This window comes from Gossypium hirsutum, chromosome A11 (genome assembly GCF_007990345.1).
Source record: "Gossypium hirsutum isolate 1008001.06 chromosome A11, Gossypium_hirsutum_v2.1, whole genome shotgun sequence".
In the NCBI taxonomy this organism is placed as follows: Eukaryota; Viridiplantae; Streptophyta; class Magnoliopsida; order Malvales; family Malvaceae; genus Gossypium; species Gossypium hirsutum.
The window spans coordinates 101,221,397-101,236,750 of NC_053434.1; the positions used below are offsets into that span (position 1 = coordinate 101,221,397).

A 15,354-nucleotide genomic window follows, 5' to 3' on the forward strand; every position below is an offset into this window, starting at 1 on the left:
ATACAAGTGTAAGATGGTTGGTAGGTTTCATAAGTATGGCTAAACATGTTTGATAGGCTAAGATAACATAAGTAGGATTGACTTGTAGAGTATGTGTTGCCTTAGCAATTGAAAATGGTGTAAAAGGTTAAAAATATAAAGTAAAAGATTCAATAATGGCGACTTAATCACAGAAGCAAACAATGTGGTGAAAGGTAAAATTGTGGGTGTTTAAGGAAAGTGTAAGAGGTTTAGGTAGTATTTGTGAGGTTCAAAAGAGAATGGTGCTTGTAGATTGTAATAATAAACTAAGGTAGGATTTTGATAAACCCCTATGGAGGTAGATGTCTTCATTTAGGAGTGGAGTGAGCTGGGTTGATAAATGTTGGTATGTTTGGAGCATTCAAGCTAGCACTTGGTTGGGTTACCAAAGAGCAGTAGCACAAAGGAATTTAAAATTATAACGACCCCACACCATGGATCCATGTACATGATAACAAATATGAATTAAATATGGTTCAAAATATACCTTCTCTTATCTGAGTAGATAAATTTGTGCCTTTTAATTTGATACAAATGGTGATATCGTTCCTAATAGTACGTTGCAAACCATAGTCGCAACCTTTCGTTCTAACATCTACTCAATCCATCTAGTGAACACAACTGGAAATTTTTTTGTGAACTTTTTAGAGTTTTCTAAAAAATCTCTTTGTGTGCTAGTCAAAGAGTGTTGGCTAAATTAACAATATGATTGCGATATTGTTTTTTCAATACACTTTTGAATAATCCCACATTCTCAATAGGATAAGGCAATGCGAAAAGGACATGATATCCTTTTAAAATATCCTCTAAAATCTATTTATCTGAATTTTATAAAATCTATTTAACTAAATTATTTAAATATCTTATATAAATAAGTTTAGTAAGATTTTTACCCTATTAAAATCACTAAAACCCTTCTAATATATGCATCATGCATGTATTGTGCCCAAATTTAAGTATTAAATATTTCTATAAAATCTTATAACGTTGATAGTAATATTAAAACACTTTTAATATTACAAATAATGAGTAATATTTAATAATGCATCACGGCTACCAAAGTTGTAAGAAGTTGTGGTCTAACATAACTTTTTTGTGAGAATGTTATCATGCAGTCTATCTCTTTCAACATGATATTTAGATAGAACACGCCTTGGAACGGTTACACTTGTATACTTTACTCTTTTATTTCATTAATCTCGAATAGGCTAAGATATACAAATGAGTCTAGTATCTCATATCGAATCATTTGAGCATGAAAACACATTTCTATTATAATTTTACCAATGGGCCTAAGACATCACTCTCATTATGTAGAAGAAACAAATCCTATCTTCGTCACCAACCATCATAATGGATGTGATGAAGGTTATGGTAGATTTTTGTCAAATAATGATAGGAGTAGTGAGGAGAGAATGATGAAGGAAATATACCTAAGTCTTTATATATGGGCCTCCAGCTGCCATAAGATTATCACCTACATGATTATGAAATTACCCTTTACATGTGATTGACAGGAGCAAGTGTCCTTGGTTTAATGAGACCGTGCCTTCAACCCTTTTCTTGATCTTGTCCCTTGACATATCAAAACTGTTGTTGGATTAATAGCTGCTTGTTATTTAAATGTTGCATGCTAACAGGATGTTCCTAAAGCTTAGATATCTTAGATAGTTGCTTACTTTGGCTTGAAGCTTTATTTCCTTGGGCTAATATAACAAAAAACATAATTCTCAACTACGCAAATAACTCGAGAGATGAACAGATTGCAATGTTATTAAGGTTGTTTTGTTTTTTTTTTCCTTTTTTTTAAAAGTTTTTTCATCTTTTTAATATAAAGAGAGGAGGAGAGATATGATAGGATTTTGAAGTTGTGTCATGTAAACTTGATGATATAAACCAAAGTTTAATTACAATTGATATTAGATATGTAATAATAAGAATAAATATTGGGATGCAAAAGGACAAAAAGATTGTTATTGTTATGGCAGTCCTAGTCAGACTGCCGTAAATGTGTGTATATCTTTAACTTGTTATTTAATTTTTCAATATTTAAGGGGAGGTATTTGTTTTTTTAGGAGTTAGATGGTGGCTGGTGAGGAATGGAGGGATGGGGGCCAATGGGGACCTCATCCCCTTCCAATGGATACTAAAGGTAAGGTGAAAAACAAAACCCCACACTCACAAAAAAAAAAGGGAGTTTGGGGATAAGGCAAAAGGAGATGGAAATGAAAGGATAGTTACGAGATGATAAGATTGGTCAAAAATGAGTCTTTTAGTGGGTTACAGTGTTAGATTGATTGTTATTCTGTTAATTAGCTACTTGCCATATGTCAAGCCCCATCACCCTTTTCTTTTATTTTCCTCAACATTTATTTAGTTGAGATTATAGATGAATAAAATTCCAAATTTAAATCCCAAATCTTAAAATAACCTATTTATTTCATATGAAAAAAACAAAAGAGCATTTCATAATCACAACTTTTGGAAGAACTAGATTCAATGATACTTGGACCGAGGAATTGAGTGTTTAATACGTTTAAACTGACTGGAAGTGAAAAGTAAGAATAATTTCAGTAGATGCTCCATGTTTATCCACATCCCGCATGCTACCTTATACTTTTCCTTTATATTAATTAATTACTTAAAATACCCCCCATTCAACCATTTAACACTTTCTACCCTAAACTAAATGCCTTGCATTCCATTTTGCTAATTTTGTTTTATCACTTTATTTTTCTAAAACAAATTCCATAAATAAATAAAATTTCATTTAGAACCCTTTTCATTATAAGCATTTTCTTTTTAAGCTTAATTAGAAACTTAATTATGATGTCTGGTCTGGACTTTCCAAAAGATCATTTTTAATTATTATATTCCCAATGCTTCATTTGTAGGATGCAATTAGGAAAGAAGATTTGCGCCCCCAAAGTCCACTAATGGTTGTTTATTTGGCTTTTTAATGCTATTGCTAATGTCATCATGATCCTAATCCAGGTTAACTACTGATTGAAGCATCGACTTAATCAAACTTAAATAGTGATGAATGCGTGTGGCGCACACGTCTAATCACCCGTATAGCTACTTCCATTTCCTTCCTATGTTATCCAATCCTTTTTTCTTATATGGTGTGAAAACTTGATATAAATGTGAATGTGAAAATGACATCAATGACATACACATAGTTTTATATTTCTTTCACAGAAATTTAGAGAAAATAAATTAAAATGAAATATTTTCACATTATCAACTGATTTTAAATATTTTTTTTATGTTTTAACTTTTAAAGTTATTTTTTCCAAGTTTAAAAATTTCACTTGTAACGTATTAAATAATTTTTTTAATATAAAAATATGAGTACACTTCATAATTTTATAACTTGACTTATTAATTAAAAAAATTAACAATCAGATGTATTTTTTGTTATCTGCTTTTTTACTAGTTGTATTTTTTTCTAGAGTATATATTTTCCTTTATTGCTGATGTAGTTCATAATGTAATTTTCGATCTTTTGAGTTAATAATAAAATTGAATAGTAAATCAAAGGTAAAGTCATGGAATAAATCTTCGTGCATGGGTGTGAGGCTACGTGCATTATTGGTTGGTGAGTTATTGATTTAGTTATAAAACTTATTGTACCAAACAAGAATTCCCCTCATTCAAAATCTTCAAATCTCCATAGCCAAAACAAAGTATGGTCATTGCTATGACTCCTTCATTCCTGACAATGGCGGTCAAGTATACGAGTATATTACCTAAGCACATGCGTTTTTTTTTTCAACTTCCATAAAACAACTTTTACATGCAAAACTTGACGAAGTAAGTGGCTAATTATCATCACGTGGGAGAAAAGTCAATGGTAATTTCCTTCATTGGGACCTAATCCCATTTCTTAATGAGTTAGACATAGTGAAGTTTGCTTCCCCTATGAAGACGAGCTGAAAATTAAATGTCATAAGGAGCTAAATATAGCGTATTTTGTGGACTAGGGAAATGACTGCATTAATTTTTTACGAGAGGCTTGTTTAAAACTATATATGTATTTTTGTCCGATTATTAAGGTAGACATGAGAGAAGATTATAATAAAATAAGAATAGATTTGTGGCTATTAGTTATTCCTTAAAGACTTTTTGGCAATCAAACCTAGCACGGCAGAGTTCAAGAAAAATGACAAGGAATATATATATATTCATATTTGTGGCGTGAAGACATCCATCTATAGTAAAATGAGCCGAAGGGTAGTTGTGTTCAATTGAAAAGGTGCCAAAATTGAACAAAAGGAGATGAATAAGACAAAAAAAGATTTGAGAGATGGGGTCTTGGAGTATATGCTAAAGAATACTATGAATTTTGAAAAGTTAAGGTTTTATGATTATCCACATACATATTTTTGTTTCAAGACACTGATATAATTTATCTTTCAAAGATGCTTTTGTTTTTGGGGTCATGAGCCTTGCGTTCAGTTTGTTATCATGCAAAAGTATAGGATTTCATGCCTTGAATCTTATGTCATGTATGATGAAAAACAAAAGCACCTGGGATTTCAAGCTTTCTTGTTCTCAAACTCCTTTACTTTCCATGTACTAGGTAACTTGTTCAGCTGAAATTCAAATGCTCACATGTCAAAATGTCAGTGCATACAATAATATCATTCCTTGATTAAGTAGCCAATGAGTTTCTTTAAAGTTTGCATTTTATCAGCTTGCAGATAGACATCAAAGAAAAAGTGGGAAACCTCAAGCCAGGCCAATGAAAGAAACCAAAGGTGTTATACTTTGGTTGATAGTAAATTGATAGTAAATATGGTCAAAAACATCTTCTTTACTTAGTTGTGGGAACCTTGACTTTTGATTTACCTGTAGAGAGAAGAAAATGTTCAGACTAACTAATTGGTGGAAAAAATACGAACAAAAAAAACAAACACAGGAAAACTAATTGGTGGAAAATAAGATGAGCAAATTCACATGGTCATCTCCACCTTTTCAAAGCTAATCCTTAGCTTATCATAATGCCAAGGGTATCTTTTAACTCCTACCCGGATGAACGTGCAATCAATCATTACATCAAGTTGTTAGGGGATATTTGACTGAGAAAGGGTTAATCATACAAACATACAAGTTAGACTAGTCAAACGCATGGATGGCATGCAAGAATACGCATCAGCTAGCTAGGTTCCATGTGTGAAAAAGTCATGAAAATGACACCCTGTAGTTTTCCACGTGTAGTTCACCTAATCTATATGCTTAGTAGTTATCTCATGTCAAATGGAAATACACCAGCTTTGCCCATCTGAGGCACCCAACTGAATAATGAGTTAGGCCTAACTTGGAACTAAATCTAAAGTCAAGAATTCACAGACCATTATCTACTCTCTCTCTCTCTCTCTCTCTCTCTCTCTCTCTCTGCCAAAAGTATCTCAGCAGAAGAGATGCTTTGAATTTCCAATGAGTTAAATGTTAAAAAATTCAAATCTAGAGTTTTCTTTGCACAATTTTTCTCTCTCATTTTTATCCATTTTCCTTGCACCATGGAAGGCTGCTTCATCACTCTTGTTCATATTCACTAATTGAATCTATTTTATATTGGAGCTGCGAAGAAAAAAAAAAAAAAAGAGTTGCCTTGAAATGGAAGAATTTAGGGGAAACTTGTGAACTCTGCCGTTGTGAAACCTACAAAATGTCAAAGTAGTTTTGATGAGCATTTAATTTTTCAACCAAGCTCAACAGCAATACAAACTAAACGCTAGTATTATTAGATCAACTTGATCTCATCAAGATATTGCTAATCTATAGACACTCGGATGTGAGTATCAGATATGGATATGAGCCCAACATATGCATGGTCAATATTTTCCAATATTTTTCATGTATTTGGAGGAACTTTTAAGGGTCATAACTCCATTTCAATATCCAAATGTGTGTTAGACATGAATACTTCAAAAAAAAAATAATAACAATAATAATAATAAAATAGTTGGGGAAACATAGCTAAGAAACTTTCCCCATAACAGAGATTGGATTCCTCAGCTTACACTAGAGCAAAAGCATATATGACGTCTTAAACTGTATTAAGCTTGACTAATCAGATTCGGTAGTTCATGCCATGCTGGATGAAGACCTTTCAAACCAAGGATTTGCAAATGGCTAGGAGGTCAGTCGACAGTCGCTATTAACAGTATAAGAATGCTCATTGTCAACTGTCAAGAAATTACACACCTATAATATGCAAGTTGGTGAATCAAGAATTTGGTGAAGCAGCACACACGAGTGCAAACAGGAAGAGAATAAATTGCCAATCTGAAAGAGGCTGCGAGACAGTTTGAGTAAAAAAGATCTTGTCAACGCTGTGAGAATATGCATACTAATGAATATTTAAATCCCTATATCCTAGCATAAACATAAGAACATATTATTTAATATAATTAAACAGAGCAATCTCAATTACTCCCCATTAAAACAACTAATTAAAAGTACGGATGCACATGAGCCAGAGGAGATTGGGTGCAATCATTATAATTTTTCCTTCAATGCAATGAGTAGTTAATGGAAAAAATTAATCTGACTCATAGAAAGGCACATAGAAAAGCCAGGGAGACTAAGAATTCATGATGACAGACATAAAACTAGGTCAAAGCCAAAAAAGGAAGAAAGGAATGAGAAGAGCTCAAATTAGTCTCCGGATAACAAGATGCAGAAGGAAAATTATGCAATACACCACCACCAATGGAGGTTTTCAACACCACCAATGAGATTAAAGGGTTGCCCCATACTAATAAGAGATGTTGCAATATTCTAACTTGCCTCGTAGAGTTAAAAAATCCCACCACTGGTTGTGTATAAAGTAATATCCTGATGCCAAATCAACACCAAGAATGATCACTGGCCAAATCTTTGAAACGATTAGCTGTCCAGTTTACCAAATAGCAAGAAATAAAGACATTTTATTTAAAAAAGAAACCAGGAACGCCAAGAAGTCAATCAGGCCTATATTACTTGGATTTGGGTGTGAATCTCAGATATGGGTATGCATTCCACATGGGTGTGGTTAGTTTTTCAAAGTGTTTTCATGTATTTGAAGGATCCTCAGAGGTCATATCCCCATATCCGTGTGTCAGAAACGAATGTCAGACACAGGTACTTCATGAAAAATGAAGAGTCCGAGCAATATAGAATCAGGCAATACTAAAATGTTGTTGTATCTTTTTAGTTGTTCATCATCGCAGTCCACTAATCTCCTTAAAGTATCTATTCCTACATCTTATTCCTAAAATACCGATGTCTTGGAGTTTTTAAAGGTATTCTTTAATATTCAGTAAAATTTTAGAAGCACGAGATCAGAATTGAGGTCCCAGATGAAAACAGAGTATTGTCACAAGATGGAAGTGTAAGTTAGTAAAAGATCACGTCCATTCATAAATTGGCATATAAATTCTTTTTACATATCATCTTGATTTTCAGGTACAACCAGTGGATTCACAAACGGTAGAATTGACATCTATATCTTATCTATCAAAGCTCTCTACTGATTGGTAAAGTAGGGTTACAATGTAAACAAACACAACAATATATCTGATTCTCAATAGGACAGCTATAGCTAACATAGAAATACAGTTTCATGAATTTCAGTCAGTTGATGCTGAAACAAAACTAATTTTATGAATATTTCCACTCCCATAATGACTGTTTAGGTACACAGAACAGATCCAGGCCATATAGCATATAAGACAATAGGATCATCAAAAATCTAATAGCTCATCTCGAAAACGGTTTCTTCATCTATATTCCCTTTTTACCTCAGATATCTCTGAAATTATATTAATTCAAAGATATCATAGAGATACTGAACTATGTACAGTAAGCATCTCATGGATCCTGCAGAGTGGCTACTATATACAATGTTTAGTACAAAGAATTTCACAAGTTCTAGAGATCTTTCACACTGATCATAGTTCCAAGTTAAAAAGCTGTGCAACCTTCCATCGTAGGTCTAATTTCCGCACCACCAATACTTTCAGAAACATTTTCTTTCAAGGCCAAACAAAATGACAACAAGATATATAGGTTTAGTTGCCTGTCTCATGCTATATCATCAAACATAAAATATGTAAATGCAACTCAAATTAGTGCCAAGAATGTCTTACTGAAAGTTGAACTACTAGGAGCAGTATGATCAGCAAGGCAGTGATGAGCTCACAATAAAGAGTGCAAACAATTGAAGCTTGGTACTCGTGGAGAAAATATTGCAAAGTAGAGCTAAGATATGTAGAGAACAGTATCAATTTCTTCTTTTGTCAGGAGCCGTAGTTTTGCTAGCCCTCTTTCTCTATGCCCAGAAGACTAAGTTGCCAAATCTTGTACATTAGCTACACGAAAATAATCATTCAAACCAGGTCAGGTATGGTTTTCGATCCAGAAAAGTTGTGATGAGCAGCACAATTCCATGTAGACAGATAGATGCAATTCATGGGTACCACTCAATTGATTTGATGCAAGTTTAGAGTTGGTTATTCATGATTCAGATAGCATGTTCTCAACCACAATATTAGATAGTATTATCAAATAGTATGATTGTTGGTGATATCATGCAGACCTATTGCTGCCGAAGTGAAAAGCCTCTTTCTCAGACAACTGTTTTGGCTTTAGGTTGCTTGAGAAAACCTTTCTCTGATCAAATTACTTAGTTTCAACTCTGATCTGGTTGTCCAACTGATTATTTTACAATTGATTGCTCTTAAAATCAACCATCTTTTGCTCTGCAAATGGCTTACCAGAAACTTAAGCATTAAGCCTCATCTATCTTTAGTTCAGGCAGTAACTGTTTTTACTTTTTCCTTCATCTCCATGAACCTGTATGCTTCATCCAGCTTTCCATTTAAAATTAGCCCATGAATCAACACGATATGTAAGCTACAACCATCGCCGCCAACCCCCCCTTTTCAGTCATTTCATTCCATTACCTGAAGACATTATCAAAGTGGCACCATTGACTAAACATTCTATCATCATGATATAGGTATCATTGGTTGGTTGACATCCCATCTGTTTCATCTTCTCAAAGAGCTCAAACACTTCTTCCTTATTTCTTACAATACAAAAGAAAGCACAATAAGTCAGAATTGTAGGTTAGAGGTCACCCTTCAACATCTTGTCAAAGACCTGCCTAGCATTGTCTATCTTTGGGGCTTTGCGTAGAGGCTTAATCAGTGAATTAAAAGTATCAACAGTTGGAAAATACCCTTATCTTGCACAGATTTCAGGAGACTAATAGCTTCTTATACATGCCTGGCATTTGCATGTGACTGGATTACCGCATTGTAAACCTTCCTATCTGGTTCAACCCCCATTCATTTCATGTGGCTGAAGAGCTCAAGTACCTTGTTAAGATCACAAGCTTTTGAGTAGCAGGATATGACACTTTTTTATGAATCACCATCATGTTAAACACCTCTCTTGCTCATCTCCTTCCCAACCATCTCTGCCTCATCTGGACTACCAGCCATATCATCTATTCAATACTTCAATATGATATTAAAACTTAAGGTATCAAACGGGAAGGCATCCTTGTTACAAAACATCAGATGGCTAAACTCAAGAGAGTCGAGTGTCGCAAGAACAGGGCCTTCTCACCCTTTTCTCTCTCATTTCATCAACAAATGCTGATGCAGTATCAAGCTTCCTCATTTTCCCAATAATAGAAATCATTGAATGATGTTCACGCAATGACTGAGCATAATCCGGCTGTTTCCCAGCCAATAAAAACAATGTAAACAACACTTCCCAATCCTTCAGAACCCAAGAAAACACCTCCACCGCCAACTCAGAGGAAACCTTACACCCCATTGCTGTTTCAACATCTACCTGTTCCACGTATCATGTCCATAAGTTTCTTAACGTCCTGAACTACACGTTTATTGCTTAAACTCAATACATTTAAGCGATTGCCATCAAAATCATCAACCATCATCATTATGATTATCACTATTTCCATCAAATGTCTAAACCTTTGGTTCACTTGTGAAATCAATACTTGAAGTAGGAATAGAAAGCTAACAGAAACGGGGAGCGAAACTTCAAAGAGTTGGTTACAACTATCGTTCTCTTTGTTGTTCCACAGTGTTTCAAAGATGGGAGTTTGAGACTGAGTGGTTTCAAGCGGGTATTTGCCGAACTGAAACAGCATAAATCTTTTATCTTGTAAACCTGATTCCCGCATTTCTAGATTGCATAGGAAGTGTTTGACGAAATGACTGAACAAAAAGAAAACTGCCAAGTCAGTGAGTAAAAGATGAGAACAATATATTTGTACTGACTGTTTAAACAATTTAACTCCGGAAGTGAAATAAAAATCGGTTTTTATCATATATTCTTAGATGAGGACTCACATGTCGACACCCGGGCCAAGGTATTCGTTCATGTTTTCCCTAATAAATGTTAAAGTCGTCTACAATTTTAAATATTTGGTTAAAATATGTTCTAGGTCCATATAGTTTTTGTACATTTGAAATTTAGTCTCTCTACTTTTATCTCAATGAATTTAGCCTATTTACTTTACAAATTTAAAAAATGCAAGTTCAAATGTTGACACACTTAATATTTTTTTTATTAAATTCAAATTCATTATTAAGTGAGTATTATTTTTTTTATTTTAAAATGTTTCATCAATAAAATTAATAAGATTTTAATAGGTTTAACAATTGGACTTAAATGTTGAAATCTAAAAAGTAAAAACAAAAATTTAAATGTACAAAAAAAATACAAAAATTTGGAGCATGTTTTAACCTAACTTTTTTTATACAACTCCTAAACTTATTAAAGGAATTCTTAGGATGCAATTTTTAAATACTTAAAATAATGTAGTTTTTTTAGGAAGTAATAATGTTAGTAAATAGTAATGTTTTATTGTTTAAAAAAGTCAAATAATTAAAAATATAATTACTGGTGATTAGCTAAAGATATAATTTTATATAAGAAAAATAAAGCATTAGAAGAATGTGACCATCTCCAGATTGTTGAATTAGCGAAGGATGGTATGGCTTACTCTAATAATCTGGCTTTGGTTCGAAATATGAAGGATCTATGTGAGCGCAGTTGAAATATTCAAAAAGCAGAGATTCGTAGGTATTTGAAACTTCGCTACCAGGAACTAGGCATCTTTTATGTCAAATTGTTATGTTGATTTATAAAGTATAATCTTCTTTAATCAAAATAAAAATATGGACAAAACTAAACTTACAAAAACAAAACAAAAAAACAAAATACAACATATCATTACAAATACCATCTAGTATCTTTAAATTCCTTATTTTCAAAGTCGAAGATAATTCAACCATTGATCTCCCTCTAGCCATTGTTACACTTTAAAGATCTCAATATCCTAAAGGTGCTAAAATAGCTCTGAAGAACGTTGAGATCTGGAGAATGATCCTAATCAGACGCGATGAGGTGGGATCCAGTGACTCCAGCAACCAAACCAAATAGGAAAAGAATAGAAAAAGACAAAAAGGAAATAGAAATAGGGAAGGAAAAACGAATGGCTGTCAAAATAGTGTTGCATCTATGCACCACCCTAGACCGCTACAAAGTCCATTCGTTGCAGAAACTTTCAGTGCCTCTACTCAACATTGACCCTTCTCAAAAACATGTCCAACAATGAAGGATGGAGGAGACAAGCCACAAGGCTCAGTCAAGCTCCTTATGAGTGGGAACGTCGCATGATCTCACTAGGCTTCCAAACGCTCTCACCATCGAAGTCACCTTTAGAGTCACTTCCATATTGTTCCTTAAAGAAGGAAGGTTATTATGCTAGTGAGAAGGGAAGGAAAATATTGAAGAGACGAGAAGGGTAAAAAGAAATAGGGAGAGGTAGCCAATCACCGACAGTGAAAAGGTCAGCTACCACAATAGCCCGATTTGGAAGATTTGAAGAGAAAAAAATAGAAAAATGTTGAATCTAGTGTGTTCAGTGTAGTATTTTTTTATGTATACTTGTATTTTTCGAACAAATTGGTTTAATGAAATAACCATTAATTATATTAATATTATTTTTATATTGTCCTAAATGGTTTTTGCACACAAAGCAAAATAAAAGCAACTATTAGCTCACCATTATCTAGCGTTTAATTGTTACTAAGCAATATTACGTGGCCGGATCATAATACACAGAAAGGCAACTTGTATTAGTAGATAATCTAAGCATTTCCTTAGTCTAATCGGAAACAAGCAAACTAATTGAAAGATTAATATGTCATCTATCGAGTTCCATTGGGGAGATACATTTTCTTGTGTATCAGAGTATATGACTCTTAAAAGATAAATATATAAATATGATTAACTAGACTGATAGTACATCGGACAAGACCTAAGTAAAAGAAATCCTAGATTCATTTATGGATTCATTCTCTTATGTCGTTCATAATGTGACATGCATTAGTCATGAGTGGATGATAGACTATGTATGCGTTACTCGTATACTTTGATGTAAATGAACGTCTAAGTTCAAATAAATTAGGATTCAAAAGCTGGTACATTAGGTATATGACTTTTACAGCATGTAGCATCATTTCAAAACAGTGGAGTTCATAACCCAATGAAAGGGTAAATAATATTCTCTCATCAGCATTACATGATAGATGAAAATTAAACGTAATCATGGGTCATTTGCCTTTGTGATAAATGATTTGATTACTATTTGATAATAGTTGACTTTTCATGAAGGAATATGTAATGGCTACCACGAGATAAATAGGATCATATTAGGAGAATGAATTTATCCAAAAAAGATTAAGGATATCCTATTAAGGTAAAACACTTATGACAATATCATTGGACGAGCGTTTATTAAGTACCTTTCGTAATAATATATAATAAGAGAAAGTTTAGTCATGATACTTTAGTGGAATGACTTTGTGACTAAATAAGTTTATAATTAATAGGCAAAAAGTCGAAACTTAATTATAATTTATTTGAGCTTTAATTATCTATGTCTAGTCAATCCCTCTGCTACCTCGAAATAACCAAATGTGAATTGCATGTAGAACCAATGAATAAAAATGATAAAGTAACAAAAATAGATCACACGAATCAAATGGAAATAAATAAAAACGATAAACTAACAAAAAATAGATCACACAAATCACTATCCACAATGGATCCATTTTCTCGCTAATTACAGAAATGATTAGAGAATTAATTAAGGTTCTTTGAATCATTATTTAATTAATTTTAATTAAATAATTGGAGTTCGAATATGAAATTAAATTAATTAGTCATTATGATATTTTTTGAATAAGGAAATTAAAAATATTTCCTCATAAATTTTATTACAATAAAGTTGTAATGACTTTAATGGAATTAGAATTTGGTTGAGAAAATTATTTAATTGAGAAATTAATTTAGTTAATTAAATTAATTGATTGAATAATATTTATTTTGCGAAATGGAAAATAAGTATTGGGTTGGATTAAATTATAAACTGTTGAGTATATAATTGGACCCCCATAAGAAGCCTAAATTAGCCCACATGAAGTGTAACACCCCTAACCTGTATCCATCGCTGGAACAATGTTATAGAACATTACCAGAGTTTACAGATCAATAAACAGATATTTCATATAATATCACATTCATGTTAGAAACCAATCGAAATCAAACATATTGTCCCTTATACGAAACCTCAAAGCCCAGAATACTTGTTAGAAACAAGTCGGGACTAAATCGGGTACTCAAAGAATTTTTTGAAAAATATTGAAAATTTTCAAAGCTGCAGGGGACACACGGCCGTGTGGGCATTCGAAATAGGGACACACGGATGTGTCTATACCTGTGTAACTCTCTAATTTGGGTCACAAGGCCAAGTCACATGCCCATGTGCTAGGCCGTGTGAGCATACTGACTTGCATTTTTAAAAGATACAAGGACACAAGCCCGCGCCACCTTGCCACGGTTGAGATACACACTCGTGTCTTTACCCGTGTGGACGAAAATAGACGATTTTCTATGCTATATTTCTCATACCAACCTAGCCTCAATAATTTACACATCAACAAGCCATGACAAGGCATTCAACACAAGCTAAAATCAAGTTTTAAACATGAATTTTTATCACATACAACCAATATACCCATAGGTACCTCTAATGACAATTTGAAAATATGTCCACCAATATCCAAACTTACCTATTTAATTTACCTAACCAAGTTACCAAAGTTCACTATATTTCAAATACATACATACATATATCACTTATATTAACATCACAATTATACATTAATCTCATACTAATATGTAAGTTGATTATATAAACAAAATATTATTCATAATATTTTAATAAGATAAATTTTGACCAAAATCGAACAAAAGCCTATACATGCCATATAAACTGTATTTAACATTTCAAAAACTACTGAGATAAGCTAGATAGTGTGACTTGAGTGCTAATCTGATCGTCCAACCTTCCATAAATCTACAAAGACATTAAACAACACATATAAGCTTAATGAAGTTTAGCAAGTTCAATGGGGTAAACAAAAAGCTTAGTAAGTTCGACGGGTTAAACAAAATCTTACCGGACCTACTATAACAAGTCAAATAAATAAAATCATTCATGTCAATTCCCTGTTATTCACTAACATTTTTTTGTCATTCATAACTTCTATTGATAAATACATCCGTATTTAAATCAATATAAAAATGAATAACATGTCTTTCAAATTCATTTAATAAATCACTTTACCGAAATTTTTCCATTCGAAGAATGACTTACGGATAAGAATACATTGTCAACAGAAGCTCATAAGGGCTAGTCCTCCCAAATACGCCAACAGAAGCTCGAAAGCTGAATAGAAGCTCATAAGAGCTGAACAAAAGCTCGTAAGAGCTGATCCACCCAGTCACGCCAAACAGAAGTAAAACACGAGAGTTCGCAAGAAATGTTAAACCCCGGTTTACTTGGGTAAAATGTTGATATCTCCCTCCAATACCATCATACATCAAAACACGAATGTACTCAAATTTCACGTTCAATTCAGACCAAATATCAAAATTCAATATTATAATTTAAACAATAAATTATTTTCAATAATAGAATATATATACACATAATATCAATCATCAATTTATAAAAAATTTAAATTTTTAACTGTACGAACTTTCCTGGATTGAATTGTAGTAATTGTAGAAGTTTAGGGACTATTCCGCTATTTTTCCTTTTTCACAAGTATCTACGAGATCTTGATCTAAAATATAAAATTATTCATTTATTAGCTTATATTCCATTTCCAATTCATTTTACAATTAATACCCTTTTATTTTTTGAATTTACATAATTACCTAAAAATT

At 32.7% G+C, this 15,354-nt stretch overlaps 1 pseudogene; it reads right to left on the reverse strand.

Moving 5' to 3' along the window:
* Positions 1-4,639: 4,639 nt before the first annotated feature.
* Positions 4,640-10,379, reverse strand: LOC107957712 (pentatricopeptide repeat-containing protein At5g15010, mitochondrial-like; annotated as a pseudogene).
* Between the last annotated feature and the right edge of the window lie 4,975 nt (positions 10,380-15,354).